The following is a 21,832-nucleotide window of genomic DNA, read 5'->3' as shown; positions in this document are numbered from 1 at the left end:
TTTGTTTCTCATCATAGTATCTACTCTCTGTATGTTATTGTTTGTTTCTCATCATAGTATCTACTCTTGTATCTAGCATGAACTGAACCCCTAAACTATACCCCTTATAGTTTACTAGTAATTTACTTGTACTGTTATTGAAAAGACTCATTTTCTACGAAGTTATGTTGATACCTTTAAAAACGGAGTTTTGTTAAACTATAAAGTAACATAACTTTTAAAAGAGTTTTTGAAATGTTTTGACAACTTATAAATGACATAAGTAGCATTTTGAAAGATGTTTATTACAAACAATTACACAATTATCATTGTGTTCAACTTTTATTCCCCCCCTTAAAACATTTAAAACAATTAAAAGATTCATTATGGGGTATGAACTCACCTGATGTGGGTGATTCAAACGGGTATGCGTGTAAGGATGAGAAGTTCCACGAATGAAGTCCCGAGACACAATAAGTCCTAAATGACATATATTGGCATGAATATAGTGTTTATAAGCAACTATATGAAAGGAAACACCTTCCGGGACTAGGAAACACTTTGTCCAAGTGTTGGAATCACATGTGATTCATCAAAGGAAAGTGAAATGACACTAACATGAGTTTACTACCATGGGTTTACGGCCCAAGGGAGTTTACGGCCGTAAACTCATGGTCAACCATGCCTAAGTGTAGGTTTGAAGGCTAGGGAAGTTTTAGGGACTTTTGCTCTACACTAGTATGAAAAAGACCAACTCATTGAAGGCTTTTGATGAGTTTACGGCCCTAAGGAGTTTACAACCGTAAACTCATGATCATTTATGCATTTGAGAGTAGTTTAAGGTCCTATTCTCATCAATGAAGGGTTCTAGGTCACAAGCCTTGCATCTAGGAGGGTTTATGGCCAAAATGGCACCCTTAAAGGGGTTTACGGCCATGGGAGATGGCTTGGCCGTAAACTCCTTTTGATCTTGTGTTTGTGATGTTTTCAAGTCTCTAAGCATGATTCCTAACTAGATATGAAGTATAGGGAAGAGTACTTACGATCTAGAAGCTTGAAATGGTTGGTTTTGGCCAAGAACACTAGTGTGTGTTCTTGGTGAAACTTGAAGATCTAAGAAAAGAATGATTTCCCTGGATGAAATCAAAGAGGGTAACTAGGAGATGAAGTGTAACAACAAATCAAGGAAATAATACTTACACTTTTGAAGATCTAGAATGAAAATCATGATGATAGTTGAGAGAGAATGGGGTGTTCTTGAGTTGGAAATGAGATAATGAAGGAAGATGAAGAATATGAGCCTATAAGGGAGAGTTTACGGCCCACCTTGAGTTTACGGCCGTAAACTTAAGTGTTGTGGCCGTGAACTCTTTTTGAAGAGGTTAAGGCTTAATTCTTTGTATAGTGTCTCTAGCAGGTACATTCTAACACTCATTCTTTAAGTGTACTAGGCTTAAAACTCCTTAGAATGACCTTTAAACAGGCTAGAACTCATTACCAATGAGTCTGACACTCAGTTGAGTTGATTGACTGAGCTTTAAAAGCAAAAAAATTTCGGGTTGTTACATCATCCCCCCGTTAGATGGAATTTCGTCCCGAAATTAGCTTTCTTAGCATTACTACTGGGGTTGAGCTCCTCTGATTGGCAGAATACCTACTCGTAGACCTGGCAACTTTGCCATGGTGTTCATGACAGGATTCATACTTGGTCCATCTATCATTACCCCGTATATACAAGTCGTATATAATTAGGATTAGTAAGACGGTCGGATGTGCGATTCTGCCCCAGGTCCACAACCAAACAAGGAACAGGAGATAGGGAGGAAACACACATACTAAATCTGCGTAATCATAATTATATACCACCCTCGCGTATACACTGATTAGTGATAGGTGGGCTGTATTCGTCCTTAGCCTCTATGCTTGAACTTGGTCTGCTGGATGAGTGGTATTTCATGACGATCTGCGGACATCTGACGATACGGCTTCGGAGGACAAAGTACTCTTCGCACGAGTACTTCGGGGTTTAGAATACGAAAGATAAAACTGAGGATTAGGTCGGACTGTCGATACGAATGACGAAAGTTTCGACAACTTGCCGATCGAGGCGGTAGAAACATATGAACTTGGTATGGTGAGGACCACGCCAAATCATGACGAATGATAGTAACGGACTCTTTACTGAACAAGGTTTTGGACGATTTGAAAGAAATGTATGTTATACGATGATGTATTCCTAGTGTGTTCGACAATGTACCTCTAGTGTGTTTGACAATGTATTCTTTGTAAATGTTCCAGTTTTTCCTGTTTTCTCTTTCTGATGTTAACACTCCTACGTATCGTACCGCTATGTGCGCATACATACAAATGAAAGTGCTTTGATAACTGCTGATGATACTTTATATCATGATCCTCCTTGGTACCACTACGATCGCCTGCCATATACAAGTTATGAATAATTAAGATGAATAAGACAGTTGGCTGAGTAACTCTGCCTCAAATCCTCAACCAACTAAGGAATAGGGATTTAAGCGGAATCACTCACTCTAAGTCTGCAACATCTTAGTTATGCACAACCCTGATGTATAGGTTAAGCCGCCATAGCTTCTCTAAACGGATCTTTTAGTTCTCTTGAATACTGTGACCTATTTCAATATGTGAGTTGTTATAATTACTTTTAAGTGATGTCCCCAAGTTTTAATCTTATATGAATATAAATTAATTTCCAAAGTAATTACTATTTCGAAAACGTACCGCTGCTTGTCGACGACTCCGGGGTTAATTTCCAAAGTAATCTTATATGAATATAAATTAATTTTCGAAGGGGGAGTTTACGGCCCACCTTGAGTTTACGGCCGTAAACTTAAGTGTTGTGGCCGTGAACTCTTTTTGAAGAGGTTAAGGCTTGATTCTTTGTACAGTGTCTCTAGAAGGTACATTCTAACACTCATTCTTTAAGTGTGTTAGGCTTAAAACTCCTTAGAATGACCTTTAAACAGGCTAGAACTCATTACCAATGAGTCTGACACTCAGTTGAGTTGATTGACTGAGCTTTAAAATCAAAAAATTTCCAGGTTGTCACAAAGAACCCTAGACGTTTTTGGTGTGCCTCCTAGCCTCTCTCTCATTGTCTTCCATTGCTTATGGTGTTTGTGAACCATTTGAGGCATCACATTTGAGGTGCTAAGCTCTTGAAAAGCAAAGTTCTACAAGCTAGAACAAAGAGGTAATCATCTAAATTGTTTTATATTTTAAAATATCAATGTTGTATGCTAGTTAGGTTTCATGCTTTGGATAATATGAAATTGCATGTATAATTAGAGAAAACTTAGATCCAAGGCATTAGGGTTGTATGTGCACCATAGGAGTGTTATAGTACTTAAAACCCAACATATTTGGCCTTCAACATAAAGTTGGTATGCCCTGAGTGTCTTAGCCTTCAGCACAAAGCTGAACCACCCTCAACTTGTTCATGATATGTCTACCTATATAAATGCACAGGCAAACAAACAAACAAACCAACAACAACAGACAACTATCTAAACAAGTCTACCTTCCTAACAACTCACTACAACATACTAACATCCTAGCATATAAAGGATCCATACTATAGTATAAGGTATAGTGAGAAAACTCACCTGAGCTTAAAAAGCAGAAGCTCACCAGCAACCTCAATGCTAAAACAACTAACACAAGCCACCTAATAACAACCGAGACCGGTCCTTAGACAAATACCCAATTCTACCAAAGTTTGACCAAAAGTCAAAGTGGTCAAAAAGTCAATTCTATGGTCAACAGGCGTGTCGCGCCACCTCCTAGACGCTCCGCGCCCACAATGGGACAAAATAGTCGGGATTCCAGCTCAAAATAAATGCGACTAGACAACCCCTAAGGCGCGTTGCACTTTCACTGTACTAAAACTTATTTTTCGATTTAATCATTAAGTCCAAGCTTCCTACTTCCATATATTGATCAAAAATATGTTTTAATGTATAAAGTTTCCAACTTTATCTATTAAAACACTTCAAGCTAACTACATCTAAAGCCCTAGTCTCCAAAAAGTCAAAAATCCCACATGGAGTAAAGAGAGCTTTTGCATGCACTCTCACTCCATCCCAACATCAGATCTGAAGTAAAACCTAACACAAAGATCATGGGTTTGTAGAAAATTTGTAGGTCAAACCATCAAAGGGACTAAAATATCAAATAATGGACTAAAACTCCAAATATTCTTAGATCCAAAGGTGAAACTAAATAAAGCATGTAACTTTGTGACTTACAAGGGCCTAGAAGGTGAATGAAGGCATAATACTTTAGATATAAAGATCCCTTGATCAATTTTTTTTGTTTACCTCACTCTAGGCAACAAAGATCGCTAAATGAGCACCAAAATGGATTTTAGGAGAGATGTTGAGCTCAAAACCCTTCAATGGAGGCTAGAGTTTCATAAGGGTCGTTGAAGAGGTGATGGAGGATGAGAATGATCAAACCTTAAGGGTAAATGGTCTTTAAATACCCCTAAGACCCTAAATAAAATGTTCAGTTTATGGTCCTCGGAGCCCTGCATCCGACGTTTATATACGAAAAAATAGTCGTACGTGAATAAACAAAGGCGCTCCGCACCCTCAGTGCAAATCGGCACCGTTTTAGTTTTTTAGCAATTGCGATAAATGGTTTCTTGCTTTGCCCCTTCCTTCTACTTTCTTATGGACTATAAAACACCCCAATTAAAGAATGGAAAATCATAATCGGAACTTGGATGTTACAATCCCCCCCCCCCTCCACTTGAATTAGATTTCGTACTCGATATATGTCCTAACTATAAATGTAGAGAACAACCTTATCCACATTTCTGTGACTTCACCAAGCCACACACTAAACTTATGCATCCACATAGGGGTTCTCGAGTGAAGGTTTGTATCGATCGGATACGCTCAAGTATGAATAACAATAAATAAACAAACTAAGCAAAAGACTAAATAGAAAAACGAAAGAACATAAGTAATCACAAAGATGCTTTCACTAAGAAAGAATGTTCTCACCAAGAGAATGAAGGTCACAAAGACGACCACCAAGATCTTACATTAGGGTTTCACCCTAATGTTGAATATATACGATTACAATAACTGAAATCCCACTAATTAAGGGATGTATACCTATCTAAGTAAAGGTCTAATCCTAATCACAAAGATTACGGATCAGATATCTATTTATATATATATATATATATATATATATATATATATATATAGGTATAACTTCCTAATATACAAATGTTACTTAGATTATGAAGTTCACGCTGACACTGATGAGATCTGGTGTTGGCTTTGGCGTTGGTGCTGACGTTCGTGTTGGCGCTGGTGGTCAGCGTCTAATGTGTTTGACTCATTAGATCGTAAGGTGTGACCTTACAATCCCCTATCTGATGATGTCAAAACTAATCTTTAATGAAGTTTTTCCACATATACTCCCCCTGAGAAGGTATATGACTCCACTGAGCATATACCGTTCTCCTGAACCTACAACATATAGATGGACCGCTCTTTTGAGCCTACATCACGGGGTTGGACCGCTCTCCTTGGGTCTATAGTATCAACTGCACTGTCCATGTATCTTGTCCTACAACATAGAGCAAGACCGCCTCAACCCAACCACAATATGTCGACATATGCAAACAATCAAATAATAACCAACAAACACATATAATCATAACATATCTACCAGAATAATAGATCACTATAGTGTAACAACATCCTACACAAAAGGATACATACTGCAATACAAAGTATAGTGAGAAAACTCACCTCGCAGACTAGCATGCAATCCACACAGCTCACATGAAATAGAGACTGGTGCTATAAGCCACCTATACTACAATCAAAGACACATTCTCAACCTATAGTATGAAACCCTGTGACATCCCCAAATTCACGGCCAGAAAAGACCGGTTTAATTTATGCTTTTAAAATAATTTCAGAGTAATCATTTGATTAAAAGTGTTGCGGAATTTGTTCCCAGAAAAACATGATAAATATGTTATCAAATCATTTCCGAAGAAATGTATTTTATTCATTTAAACCATTGGGATGTCATCGTCAATACAAAAACATAAGCATAAACAAAACTTACATTCATTTACACTAGTGATCTACTTCTCTTTTAATCTCTCAGTGTAAAGCAACTTCGTATCGATACCTGTGATACAAATAAACTGAGTGGGTCAGGCTTGGGAGCCTGGTGAGCATATAGGGTTTTCAACCCACAATAAATAAATTTATTATGCTTAAACATCAAACAATCAACCAAATTACCCCAACCCCATTATCTTATTTATTTCTTAAGGATTTACCCTAAGAATCAACTATCACTCATTCCTAAGGAATTTTCCTAAGGAATAGGCACGAAGTCCATCGCTGCCCAAGGTTTATACTACTAGCACTAACAAACGTCGATCCCCACATACTGATCCTATACAGTGATCTTACTAGATCTAGCCTAAAGGATCGATATGAACAACCAACTGACGAAACTGCTTCGGAAATTCCCTAGCAGAAAACGAGGATAAAAAAAGACATCAAATGAGAGGAATGGAATAAGTTTCACCACGAACCTTCCTTCGTAAAAGAAAGAACCACAAGACAATTAAGTCAGGGGTAGTTATCAATGCCTAGCCGTGGTCCGAATATCGTGAGGTAATTTACCCCCAGACTTACCCTATCCAGCATCGAACTTTGCCTAGCAGTGGTCTGAATATCGTGAGGTATGTAACCCCCAGACTCACCCTATCCAGCATCGAACTTTGCCTAGCCGTGATCTGAATATCGTGAGGTATTTTACCCCCAGACTCACCCTATCCGGCATCGAGAACGGAAACGCTGACTCATGAAGCTCGTCCGATCACTTCATAAATGAAACGAAGACTCCAAAGCTCTTCAAAATAAAAAGTATAGGGAAAATACTAATAAAGTACTCCCGTACGCTCCCGTACCCCGACACGTAATAGTGTCAAAAAGAAAAACTATCGGATGAACACATAGTTCAAAAACACCTAATGAACATATAGTTCGAGAACACCTTATGAACATATAGTTCAAACATACCTACCGATTACAAGTCTGCTAACGTTCCACTGGACTATCTAGAGTAGTCTGTGGCCGTTGTCTATACTCTGCTAGATGATTAGATCATCTTAAACATCGATACCTCTCATAAATTTTTATTTCATCACACATCATCTAATTCATCTACCCATGTTTTACCCAACATATTTGTAGATAAAAATACATATACAGTTTAAAAACTTGTATAAATCATTCCTTCAATATCCATCTCAAATAAACAAACAATATATATTCACATAGCACGTATTTTATATAAAATACTTCATATCTATGTGTAAGATGAAAGTAACTATACACTCACTTGATTTAACGATAATCGGGCAGCACTTCGTTTCCTAAAGCAATCGTTTTCGATAAAACCGGGATGTTTTATTGAAAACCGGGCCCTGCAAGGGTGGAGCTTCAAACCGAAAAGATAAACTTCTCGGGCTTCTTGAGCACTTCGGGACGTGTTTCGGGTGTTAGAAATAATCCCGGGGCTTCGGGGGAAGTCAAAATAATAAAAATATTGAAAAAGGGGTGAAAAATGGCAATTTCCTAAAATTATCCGAGAAAGCTCGCAGCCTTCTATTTATAGGGCCGAGGTTCGGACCCGAAGCAACGAGAAGAAGACACGCATCGCAGCTGCGAGGTTCGGAGGCGAGGGAAGGCTGATGGAGGTGCGAGGCTCGGACACGTGTGGTCTTCGGATTGGTCCAGCTTCGGATGACTCACCTGCTTCGGATGACTCACCGAGATCGGACACGGAGAAGGCACGGGGCAGCTTCTGATTGGCCGAGCCTTCGGTGCGAGGAGGGTGCGACACGCCTCGCCAGCTGGCCTCGGCTGACTCAGCAATTCGGGCACGTGGCGCGCATAGAGCGAAGGTGACGTGGCAGAAGCATGACTATGCGAATTTTCTCGATTTTTGTGCAAAAACTTCTAAAATCCATAACTTTCGCATGCGAGCTCTGTTTTTGACGTTCTTTATATGCACGCGCAGGTAAAAATTACGCTCTACAACTTTCGTTTAGACTTCGTCGGCTAATTTTGATTTTAGTTTTTATATTATTATTTTTAACAGACCGGGACAGGAAATCCGTTAAAAATTCATAACTTCTTCATCCGACGTCCGTTTTCGTCTATCTTTTTACCGTTGTACTACTATTTACGAGAGCTTCGATTCTCGTTTAGGTTGTGTCGGCTAAAACTCACTCGATCTAAAATTCGAGTTTTTAGTTGTCTACTGCTAAGCTGAAACTTAGAAAAATCATAACTTCCTCATACGAAGTCAGATTTGGGCGTTCTTTTTATACATACTCTCGGTTTGACGAACACTACGACTTTTGTTTAGATCACTAAGGCTAAAAAGTAGTTTATCAAAAACTCACTTTTTACGTCATTCGGCACCGTGCCGGTTTTGTCGCAAAACTTCGACAGGTCATAACTTCTTCGTTATAACTCGGATTTCGGTATTCTTTATATATCCGTAATCCTTGTCACGACCACTACAACTTTCTTAATAAATATCGGCTTTATCTAATATTTATTTTCGACGCTCATTTTTATTCTTAATTAATTAAATCCTAATAATTAAGTATAAAACACATAATTCACATAATATTCACATAATTCCTTTTCATTTCTTCCAAAATGAGTTTCAAAGGTTAACCTAGACTATTATGTCAATATTAATGCCTAGCCTAGAAACACGGGCGTTACAATTCTCTCCCCCTTAGAATGATTCCGTCCCCGGAATCACACATCAGCAAACAAATACGGGTAGCGACTCATCATGTCACTCTCCGTTTCCCAGTTGAGATTTGGCCAATTCGTATGTTTCTAACGCACAAACACTAAATCGACCATCTTGCGTCGCAACTTCTTAGTCTTACGGTCAACGGTTGCCTCAGGTTCTTTAATCAACCTCTTGTTTCATCCAACCTTAATTCAGAAATGGGAATTATGTCGGGCACATCTCCCGTGAAATTTCTCAAATAACACACATGAAAGGTATTATGAATACCCTCCAGTTCTTCTGGTAATTCTAGCTTGTAAGCTTGATTCCCGATCCTCTGAAGAACTTTAAATGGTCCAATAAACCTTGGACTCAATTTTCCCCTTTTACCAAATCTTATAAGTCCCTTCCACGGCGAGACTTTAAGTAAAACCGAATCTCCAACTTCGAAGGATATCGGTTGTCTTTTCTTGTCAGCATAACTCTTTTGTCGATCTTGAGCTGCTAACATCCTTTCCCTAATCACTTTTAATTTTTCAGCAGTCTGATGGACTATTTCAGGTCCCATAAACTGCTTTTCCCCAGCTTCCAGCCAACATGACGGCGTTCGACACTTTTCTCCATACAAAGCGTGATAAGGTGCCATCTTGATGTTCGAGTGGAAACTATCATTATAGGAAAATTCTACTAGAGGTCAGTGTTCACCCCAGTTACCTTGGAATTCCAGGGTACATGCTCTCAGCATATCCTCCAACGTTTGAATTGTTCGTTCGCTTTGACCATCAGTTTGCGGATGGTAAGCTGTACTCAAACACAACTTGGTACCCAATTCCTCTTATAGACTCCTCCAAAACCTTGAGGTAAAATGTCTGTCACGATCGGATACAATCGTTAACGGAACACCGTGAAGCCTCACAATTTCCTTCATGTAAGAATTCGCAAGTTTATCCATAGACCATTTCTCGTTGGCTGCTATGAAATGTGTACTCTTAGTGAAGCGATCAACGACCACCCAAATCATGTCGTGACCGTTCCTTGTTCTGGGCAGTTTAGTCACAAAATCCATGGTAATGTCTTCCCATTTACCCATGGGTACAAGTAAAGGTTCTAAACTCCCATACAGTTTCTGATGTTGTGCCTTAACCCTAGCTCATGTTACACACTCGGCCACATACTTAGCAACATCGAGCTTCATCGTCGGCCACCAGTAATAGGGTTTTAGATCCCTATACATTTTTGTACTGTCGGGATGAATCGAGTACATGGTCTTGTGAGCTTCTTCCATCAGAAGATCTCTTACTCCTCCCGTCTTAGGTACCCAAATCCTATCTTTGAATACCTTCAGTCCTTGACCGTTTGTATCAAACACCGACGTTTTACCCAAACGTTCTTCCTTTCGGTCATTTTTCTCTAAAGCTTCCTTTTGAGCTTTCTTTATACTTTCCACAATTGTCGAGACAACTTCAATTCTCAATGCTCTTGGCCTTTTCTTTTCAAGGTTTACCTTTCGACTGAGAGCATCAGCAACAACATTTGCTTTACCAGGGTGGTAAAGTATCTCACAATCGTAGTCCTTGAGTAACTCTAGCCAGCGTCGTTGCCTCATGTTCAATTCCTTCTGATTAAAGAGATATTGAAGACTCTTATGATCAATGAAAAGTTTGCATTTAATGCCATAAAGATAGTGCCTCCATATCTTTAAGGCGAATACTACCGCTGCCAACTCCAGATCATGAGTGGGGTAGTTCTTTTCATGCTCTTTCAATTTCCTTGATGCATATGCTATCACTTTATCCCTTTGGGTCAGAACACAACCTAACCCAACTTCTTTAACAACGAACGCGATACTTCTATTGATCGCTTTGATCATCATTTACTTCAATTTGGCTTAAGTCAAATGCTACATCGAACTTGGTTATCTGAACCACGTAATAAACTCATCGTAGTCGGACTCGATTCGATATGACCTCTAGGGTCAGAATAACAATCATCTTCTTAGTCATTACCGAAACGATGGTAACGACAGACTAGAATAAGACGGAATCAATTACTAGTTCCTTGGTAACCTTGTGACTTTCCCTGATCCAAGTGTGAGTCTTGTGCTTCCAGTAGTATAGATCTCTACTACTATTCACACCTACTCATACTCGTCCCAAGTATTGTCTCGCAGTCCACAAGTCCTAAAATCACAAAACAATTTAACACATACGAATGTGTCCAATTAATCATAAAATTTTCCTAGACTCTACTAGGACTTCTCCCATGCATATCTTCAATCATCAATTCTACTTCAACTTGGTTGGTGATGGAAATTCTAGACGATGGGACAGCTTCAAGAATTACACCAATCATTCCATCATCCTGCCAATCGAAGGTGTACTTCAGACGTACCGTACCCCTCTAAACGTTCTGTTATTTTATCAGACATATTCTAAAGGCAAGATACCACTCTTACGATATCTTTTGATAGGTATCATTCACTATCATAAGCTTTTCATTTCCTCCATCTACTCAATTCTCTACGAGTCTTCACCATAACGTTTTGTACACCCAAGCAGGCGTTCGGTGTACTGGGCGAGAATTTAAGATATGAAAGCTTTATTTACGATAGACGTATAAATCTCCTTGTCACTCCGAAACGTTTACATGCTAGTTCTAATATCGTAGTCATACGCTTAGAATCCTAAACACATAAAGTTTCCAGATCCGGTCGGCAACAGACCATAGATCCGAACAAACAATAGCATATAAGGCATCTTTATAGCTATAACATAAAATATTTAACACATAAAACATTTTAGGCATCTTTCCTAAAATAAACTTATGCTCGTGTCAAAAATATAGCAGACACTCATCTCACAATCATCGCTTAGCATTCTAAGTTTAAATCTAGAAATCCTACAAATTCCTAGTTCGCTTAAACTAATGCTCTGATACCAACTGTGACATCCCCAAATTCACGGCCAGAAAAGACCGGTTTAATTTATGCTTTTAAAATAATTTCAAAGTAATCATTTGATTAAAAGTGTTGCGGAATTTGTTCCCATAAAAACATGATAAATATGTTATCAAATCATTTTCGAAGAAATGTATTTTATTCATTTAAATCATTGGGATGTCATCGTCAATACAAAAACATAAGCATAAACAAAACTTACATTCATTTACACTAGTGATCTACTTCTCTTTTAATCTCTCAGTGTAAAGCAACTTCGTATCGATACCTGTGATACAAATAAACTGAGTGGGTCAGGCTTGGGAGCCTGGTGAGCATATAGGGTTTTCAACCCACAATAAATAAATTTATTATGCTTAAACATCAAACAATCAACCAAATTACCCCAACCCCATTATCTTATTTATTTCTTAAGGATTTACCCTAAGAATCAACTATCACTCATTCCTAAGGAATTTTCCTAAGGAATAGGCACGAAGTCCATCGCTGTCCAAGGTTTATACTACTAGCACTAACAAACGTCGATCCCCACATAATGATCCTATACAGTGATCTTACTAGATCTAGCCTAAAGGATCGATATGAACAACCAACTGACGAAACTGCTTCGGAAATTCCCTAGCAGCAAACGAGGATCGAAAAAGACATCAAATGAGAGGAATGGAATAAGTTTCACCACGAACCTTCGTTCGTAAAAGAAAGAACCACAAGACAATTAAGTCAGGGGTAGTTATCAATGCCTAACCGTGGTCCGAATATCGTCCCAATTTTATAAGAGGAATGGAATAAGTTTCACCACGACGCTTATCCTACATGTTTTATGATCCCTCGAACAGATCTTGGAGAGTATCCCAATTCTCTGTAGCAGATTTGCACAACTTAATGTGCTCAAAGAGAGAAGGATGGACCCCGAACACCATCTCAGAAAATGAAACTTGATCTGCATGTAGTTTCTCGATGTCGGTAGCAGTGAGTGGTGTTGGGCGTTGTTCTTCTTGACCCAAGAGAGTTGCAGTGACATCTCTCACAGTTTGTCTGACTGGAACATGTGGACCTTCTTTCACGGATCTCCATATGTCTTCACTTTTTTCCTTACCAAGTAAGAACCTTTCCATTCTGACTTTCCAGTGATCATACTCTTCGACAACTAGGAGTAGGGCACGATAAGGGCAACCGACACTATTTTCTATTTGCATTGAATACATTTGTTGAGAATTAGGAGCAGCCATTGAAGTTAACATATTAGAAGAGAAGCGGTATATAGAAGAACTTTTATCTTGAACACAGAAATGATTGAAATACCAAGGTAATTTCAGATCAACTATAATCTATTCTTATGGATTTAAAGGACAACCGCTCAAACTCTGATACCAATTGTGAGTACTAGAATCAATGCGCAAGGACAAGGTTTGAAAACTCAAACCTTGAGTTAATCTTTAAGATCAACGTCTGCTCTTAATATGAAGTTCCAGTCGAATCTGGTAAACCAGTTAAGACTTGAAGATAAATATTCAACAAAGTATTCAAGTAATAAATGAAATAAACTTAAGTATAATCAATGCAAAGATATTTAAAGAACAAGAAGAATGTTATGAAAGAACTTTTACTTGAAGGAAAGTGAAAGTGATGTGAAGAGAATATTTTCTATTCTTGGATTATAACTTTGAATCGTTCACATGTATTAAAATGGTGAAACATTCACTCCTTATATAGTGGAGCAGGAACATATTACAAACTGAGGAACATTCTTAGGATTGGACAATAATCAATGTTTGACAAACTGATATCTAAAAGATACACATAAAAAATCCTATGAACTGTTACATCAAAGATAAGACAAAATGCATTGAATGCGTGAATAGACTTCGGATCTCGGAACATCTTGATCTCGGACTTGATCTCCATCTTGGAACTTCACCTAATCTCGGACTCAATTGACATCGGAACTTGATTTGTGGGATTTTTAGAGGTTCACTTTTCATGATTCAACAATTTAAGGTATGTCCACTATGTTTCATATTATTGTTTATACAAAAAGTATTGTAACATTATGATGTTAGTTAGTTGTTTGACATATTAATTTTGTAGATTTGGATCATGGAGACATTTTCCAACAGTATGATAGTTGGTACCTCTACACAGGGTGTAATCCCTCGGGCAGTTGCATACCCTAAGATGAGACGTTTACGGGCTTATTATTGTACACGTATTCTTAATGTTACAAATGTATGTATTTTATTTTACCTTATAATTTATAACTTACTATGAGAGACTAAGATATGATTAACCTTTATTTATAGTTTTATACAACTTCTACACAACGAGATGTTGTATCCTACTATGCAGGAGCGTGGTGTTTTGTGGTGGTCTGAGAGTTGGTCATGTATAGTAATTGCAGATTTACCTAGCATATGATTATATTGTTTGTATATGTTTAAAACAATTTCCTTGTTATGATGTAGCAAAAAAAAGTTTATATGACCGAATAATATATATATATATATATATATATATATATATATATATATATATATATATATATATTAGAATTATCTTATTTGGTACAAAGATGACTACGGGTAATCCAAATTAACAATATCATACTCTTGACTATTTGTTTGACTAGTTTTGACTTAGATCTACTCTTAGACTTACTATTACTTTTGACACTTGACTTAGTCCTACTTGAAGATTCATTTTTTGTTGAATCTACGGGAAACTGAGTGTCATAATTTCCGTTTGTGCGATCGATCCTTTGGCAACGACTGCAATTTTTTCTAAATCGGAACTTCACTTTAGGATAGGATACGATTATGGTTTCGTGAACGTTCCACTTTTCATTTTTCCATTAATGGTGGTAATACAATGGTGACTTCATCCAGTTGTTTGTATTCATTTGGAACTGGCACAAGAAACACAACCTCTATATATGTTGCTCGATATTTTTTTTATTGTGAAGTACGATGACATCCATTTATTGAAGTGTTTATATCTCGATCCCTTGAATACCACCATAACATGAGAACAAGGTATACCAGACAATTTTCATTTCCCACATGTATATGAACGAGATTCCAAGTTGACTATACCATTTTTTTTCATTTGGTCAGTCACTTCATATTTGCTTTGATGAATCAGGTATACCCGAAAACTTGAGGATTTGTTGATCCTCTTTTCGATAACCTTCTCATCATACTCAGTAACATGTTTTTCACTTTGAGCAAGAAAAATACAAGCATACTATCATGGACAATAAATTATGGTATAGTAATTTGAAAGTATTGTAATTTATATAAGGACCTCCAACATTACACCATTGTTGCATTGTTGCTCGAAAGAAGTCAATCAACATGGTTATTGGTAGTTTTCGTGCGTCTTTTTATAATGCATTGATGGATTCAATATTGTTTGATGTTATTAAAGTATATCGAACCACAAGGAAACACGACCTGACCCATTTATGGTTATTGATTCTGTATATCCATGTACGAAAGTGATCGAATAGGGCACGACGTAGCTCAGCCAAAATTTCTTTAAAATCAGACTCTCGCTAAGCTTTTGAAGCTTCCTAAAAGAAATTTGTGGTTATTTCTTGTTTGTCAATCTCTGTTCTCATATTCATCAATAAATAGCAACAATAGAGTTTGTAATATGCGTTCGGAAACACGACTTGAATGACCATTTCAATGGAATTGTCTCTATCTGATATGATAACCAATGCCTCCATGTCCCTAATACATTCTTTGTGTCTTGATAAAAACCATATCTATAAATCCTTACTTTTAGTTTTCCAACACCAAATTCTATTGGGAGTATTTGGTTATTATTGTCTATGCCTACTTCTAGGAGCATCCTGTCCAAGTATTTCCCTTTAAAATGTGTTTCGTCAATGATAATAATAGCACACAAATATGTTTGAAACGCTCGAACCTACAAAATAATTTAATAGATTAGTCATAGAATCGAATACACGTATATTTAATAGATTATATAAAAATTATTATAGTGCAACCGATAACCATGAAAAAATATTCAGATTTGGTGCCGTTACTTGTCTTTATATGTGTAACGGTCCCTATATTCTTCCTCTCCAAATTGTAACAATATAAAGGGAGTATTTGAAAGTTTTCTTTAGGGGTCCCGCTCACTAAATTTAAAGCATATACATTTGCACTCCATGTTTGCCAATATGAAATATGTACACTAAGATGGTCATTTGACGTTCATTGGATCTGTTTTCCCCGCAACATATTACAAGTACTATCAGCTAATTTTCCCTTCAAGAACTGACCCAATACTTTTTTGTTGGCTTGAAGATGATGGGGGAAGGAGTTGTGTGTTTGAGTAAGTATTGGTATATGATAGTTTAACCACTTGAAACGAATCAATGTCTTTACCGGTTGTATCATGTGAAATCCATTTACATTTTTTTGCAAAGAGAAACCTATCTTTTGTGTATTTTCTCACTCTAATTTGAAGTCCTTCGGTAACACATTTGAATCCAAAACTAAGCTTAAGTTCTTCTTTGTTTTTAAAGGGTGATAGAGTTTCACATAAGAACTATAATTTTAGGTTGTGGCATCTTTACGTTTTTATTGATATAATTTTAGCAATGGTAAAGGTTCAAGTATCCACCAATAAGTGGTTTGTGTTTATTTAGAATCATAAAAATAATAAGGAAACTTTTCCTCTTGCGCTTTTCAGGGTTTTAGGGGCTCAGTTTCCTCCCCTTCAGGTTCAATATCATCCTGATCAAATTCAATGAAACTTTTAAACTGTTCAAATGGCTCTCCATGTGGAATTATATTACTATCATCAACCAACAACATTAGTTTTGTCTGATCATTTGCAAATTCATCAACATCAAATGTTGGAGAAGCATCATCAACAACCTTACCTTTATACCTAAAATCACCCCCATCTACATGTCCATTGTAAGAAGGAACATGATTGAATGTCATAGGTAATAAATAGCAAATTTGGTTACTTCTAGCACCGGAAGACTTGTTACCATCCAAACAATTTTCCATGGGAAATCGATGAATACCACTTCCTATAACATTATTAACAACAAACAATTATATTGTTTTAGGAGGCATACTACTAACAAAACTAAGAAAATATATAACATCACTATAGTTAAGAATCTACATAACTATATTTGATCCAGGACATTGATAAGATAAACATATTTGATTAGTGTGTAACATGGACTTGGAAGCAACTAACATGATTAAACCAACGAAGTTGATATCATTGCTTATATCTATACAAAAGCATGTATAGTTTGGAGCAATGTACTGCATAGATCCATCAATTCGCTGCCATTACCCTCCACTAGAAACTGGTACTCGATAAAATTCCTTATACAAACTCATTTTTTACCACTACAGAATTACACTCTTTATTTCAAATCTAATAAACACAATACTTAACCAAAGAACCTTTAAATAACCCAAATTTACCACTGCAGAATGATCGTATATTCCAGAATACAGTTTGGAATGCGCTTTTCCAGCCTGGAAACGTACGGATGTCAAATTCCGGTCTCGGAATCTACCAACCACCACCAACTCCAAAATGGTTATAATTAGTCCAGAATGCCACATTTTAAAGTAAGTGATTATTTCAGAAATTTTAATAAATGTTCGTTCTTTTTCCAAGTAATTCACTTATATGGGGTTGTTTACATAATTTCCCATTAAAAATGTCGAGTCTATACGTACCCCTAAAATCATTTTTAATATGAGCTTATTTCACGGTTCTAAAAAGTTTGACATGGTTTCGTCATGGTTCCAAGGCTTGACATTACCGTCTTAAGTCACATCTTACAAACGTTGTGGCTCGCCACGACTCGTAAAAGCTTGAGGTTCGACATTGTCATCAAGTTTCGCCTAACGTTATTTAAAACCTTGACTTATTTTATACCTTATTATTATGTACTTATTTTTATTGAATGGTCAATACCATTTGAATATACAACTTATTTGTTTTTTTATTGACCACTTAATATATATATATATTAAGTGGTAAATATATTTTCATTCTTTATATATATCTAACCCTTTCTATTTTAATTGTATTCCAATTTCCCCCCTTAAGTATATTTTAGATTTAAATATTTTTTATTACTCATCTAATTAATCATTTATAATAAATATTTAAAAACATTTCATTTATGAAATATAACGTTTTTAACGATTATATAAGATTTTAATCTTTTTATTTACTTTTATAGCTATAACGTAATAATTTTTTTTCTTATTTTATGTATAAAAAGTAAAATTGATATACTTATATTTATACTATAACATCTGGTTTTGAAGCACATCTATTGTTAATCCTTATATTGAGATGTATTGCATTTTTGGTCCCTAAGTTATGATAGAATGGAAAAGGGGGGGGGGGGGGGGGTTAGTGGCATTTTGATAAAAGTTGAGAAGGGGTGAGTACGTCCTGTGTACGTGTGTGTACGCTAAGCATACTAAGGTTCACCTTAGTACGTGGGGCGTAATTAGGAAGCATGCAAACCCTCATCATAGGGCTTTGGCTCATATTTAAGCATCTTTATGGACATAAACCATATTATTATCCAACCTCTTTCATAGATTTCGACCCTCAAGCAACCCTAGAGCAAAAAGGAAGCCATTTTGTGATTCTTAAGAGAGTTTGGTGTGGTTTTGAAGAAAGAAGAAGTTGGTGTGAAGACCTTGGAGTGGAGTGCATTGTAGATCTATGATTTCTAGCTTGTTTGCAACATCAAAAAGGTATAAAGCTTGCATCTTTTCCACTCCATCTTGTAGATCTAGGTTTTTGCTCTTTAGAGTCTCTTTTTGGTCCCAAAATGTTGATTATTGAACAAAGCATGTTCTTGAACCATTGAGCTATCCTTTCAAACCCTTGGAAGGGTATTGAGTCATAAAAATGGAATTCAAGTGGTTGGTTTTGCTCCATGCATCATTTAGAAGGCCTTAATTGGTTAAGAAGTGGAGTTAAGCTCTTAATGGCAATGCAAAGTCATAAAGTTGGAAACTTTATGACTCTTGAGGGTATTTTAGCCATGGATGTGAGAAATGGTCGTGAGTGCTTAATCCATTAAGCACTTATTGGTTTTTGAGTCTTCTAGGAGTATGCCCTACGTACGAGGTCAACCACCCCGATGGTGGTCAACGTGCGAGGTTGCGTGTACGCCTAACGTACCTTCGGGGTACGCCCCACGTACGCACCATGAGTTGATTCGGTCGAGCTAACTCGGTTGGGTTGACTTGGCTGGGTTAACTCAGTTGACTTATGGGCTTTGACCAAGTTTGACCTAAGGGTATTTTGGGTATTTCGGGATTTTGATTGTGATTGGTCACTTGGAGGGATAGGTGTCAGTTGGAGCTGAGATTCGGAGTCGGGACCTCATCAACTATTGATCATATTGAGAGATGAGTCTTCCTCACTGTACTTACGAGTCGAAGGCACCAAGGACGGCCTATTGGATTAGATATCTTGTTATGTGATAATATGTTATTGTGTTGGAGTGATCTGTTAGATCGGTATCATGGTATATAGGATGATGTTATGCTTAGTGATCTGTAGATCTGGCCGATTGTCTGTTGACTGGTTATATGTTGGTTGGTGATTGAGGTTTTACTGCTATATGTGTGAGCCAACAGACCGGGGCATTCCAACCTGATTGTTGATTAGGCCCGAGGGTATTCCATCACGGGGATGACTGGACCCGTTGTATATTGACATTCCAACCCGATGGTTGATTGGGCATGGGGTATTCCAACCCGATGGTTGATTGGACCCGACATGATTGTATGGTATATAGTGAGACTGGACTGCTTTATGCATTGGTCGATAGGCATGGGGTATTCCAACCCGATGGTTGATTGGACCCGACATGTTTGGTATTCCAACCTGATGGTTGATTGGACTAACATGCTTATGATACGAGGGTATTCCATCTCGAGTATAATTGGGCCTAACGTAGACATGCCTGGTATTCCAGCCCGAGGCTGATTGAGCCAGGCATGAGCATTTGAGCATACTTGTTTGTATATGTTATCTGTTTGTGTGGTGGTATTTTGGGGGAACTCACTAAGCTTCGTGCTTACAGTTTTGGTTTATGGTTTCAAGTACTTCAGTGGTCCGTGGCAAAGCGAAGGCGTGACCGTACACATCCTTGGTTTTACAACTGATTGGATCTTGTGAGACTCTAATTTTAAATAATGTTTTGAAAATAATAGTTTGTACACTTTTATTAATAAATTGGTTGTTTTTGGAAGGTTTAAACTTGTTGAAATTTTTGGAATGTTACATATACTTTCGTTTGTCTGTAATGTTTTAGATATGATATATATTTCAGAAAACTAATTAAATGAGGGAGTTTTATATAATATTTTAGATAAGTGAGAATAAGTTAGTTATTTAAAAAAAATTATGGAAAAGGTTAGATCATTGAAAATGTCATTTAATTAGAGGTTAAAGATCGTAGATTGATGAGTTGATAATTATTTTGATTCATAACATAGGTTAACAGTTGGAATGATTTTGTTGAGATTTTTAAATACATAACTTACTTTATACCGTTTATTGATGCGGTGCGAGAGAACTTGCCAATGAGAAAAATAGAGCCCACCAAACATGTTCACAACAAGAAAACAATGTTAATTAGCCAAATATCCTGCTGTCATAAACTCTGATCGAATGGAATTCAATTGCATAGTCTTTCTAATTTGTACTTTTAGAGATGTGATCTATGCCGATTTATTGGGTTTTAGGTAGCCCTGTCGAAAATACCCGATACCCGAATTACCCGCCCGATTTTTTCGGGTATCGGGTAAAATTTTTCGGGTAATTGGGTAACCCGATTTTTTCGGGTCGGGTAAAGGGTACGTTTTTTGGCTTTCGGGTATACCCGAATTATTTTTAATTTTTTTTTTCGTAGAGCTTGTACTCTGTAAAAGGTATTTGATCATGCTTAAACTAACTATCATTATTGTAAAACATGAATCTCTTTTATTATGACAATATGATACTAACAATATTAAAAGTAATTGTTTATATATCATCATGTTCTTTAAAATTAACTGTTTTCTAAATTATAGTTTTTATTGCAACTAACAAACTCATTATCTTGACGAAACTTCAAAACATGACAAAACTTATGGCTACAATTATCTTAAACATTTTAAACTTTTAAATTACGATCTTTAAGTATTTGTTTTTTTTAACATCTTATTAGATTAGATTAAGTTGTAAAAAAATTACTTGATATCTCATGTATTATTCACTAAAAAATATCAATGTTCAAAGCTTAAGTAACTTCATTTATGCCTCGTTTGTTTATATAAACAAGACTAATAAAGCACGACGTATTTATTTCATTAAATTTATTTTCAGGTGAAATTCAAAAAGAAATTATATATTTCGGGTAATACCCGAATTACCCATACCCGACCCGATACCCGAATTATCCAAAACCCGAAAAAATTACCCGATCAACACCTCTAGTTTTAGGTTTGATGTAGTTTGACTACTATAGTTCTTGAGTTTAAAACCCTGTTTTGTTTTTGGTTGAACATGTCAAGTGATAAGTGATAATTTCCCAAGTGATAATTCTCCATTTTAAGTCATACTTAGTTTAATTAATATATTAAAGGGGTGTTTGTTTTTTGATAATTCACTGATTGTTTGTTTTTTAAAAGCCCATAGACCTAAAAAGGTCTGCACGTTCTTTTTTTGGCACAGACATTGACTAAAGTTTTCTAATATCTTCAGAAATCTTCTAGTTAAAAAAATATTTTTTTTTCGGTTTTAGTCATTTTATATAACATAAAAAATTATTTTTCCGGTTTTAGTCATTTTATATCACATAATTATATGTCGTTTTATATCACAATTATATTTGTGAAAAAAAAAATCGTTTGATAAGTTGCGATAAAAAGATTCAAATGATATGATAATTTTCATGCATTTTCAATTGGAAGTTACCCTAACGGTCCCTTCCATTTTGTTTCATCGTCACAATCTAACCTCCTCTCCTAATTTTTACCATCCCTCTTA

This window comes from Lactuca virosa, chromosome 5, assembly GCF_052849685.1.
Source record: "Lactuca virosa cultivar CGN04683 chromosome 5, Lactuca_virosa_CGN04683_v6, whole genome shotgun sequence".
Taxonomy (NCBI): Eukaryota; Viridiplantae; Streptophyta; class Magnoliopsida; order Asterales; family Asteraceae; genus Lactuca; species Lactuca virosa.
This window is presented reverse-complemented; position numbering follows the sequence as displayed.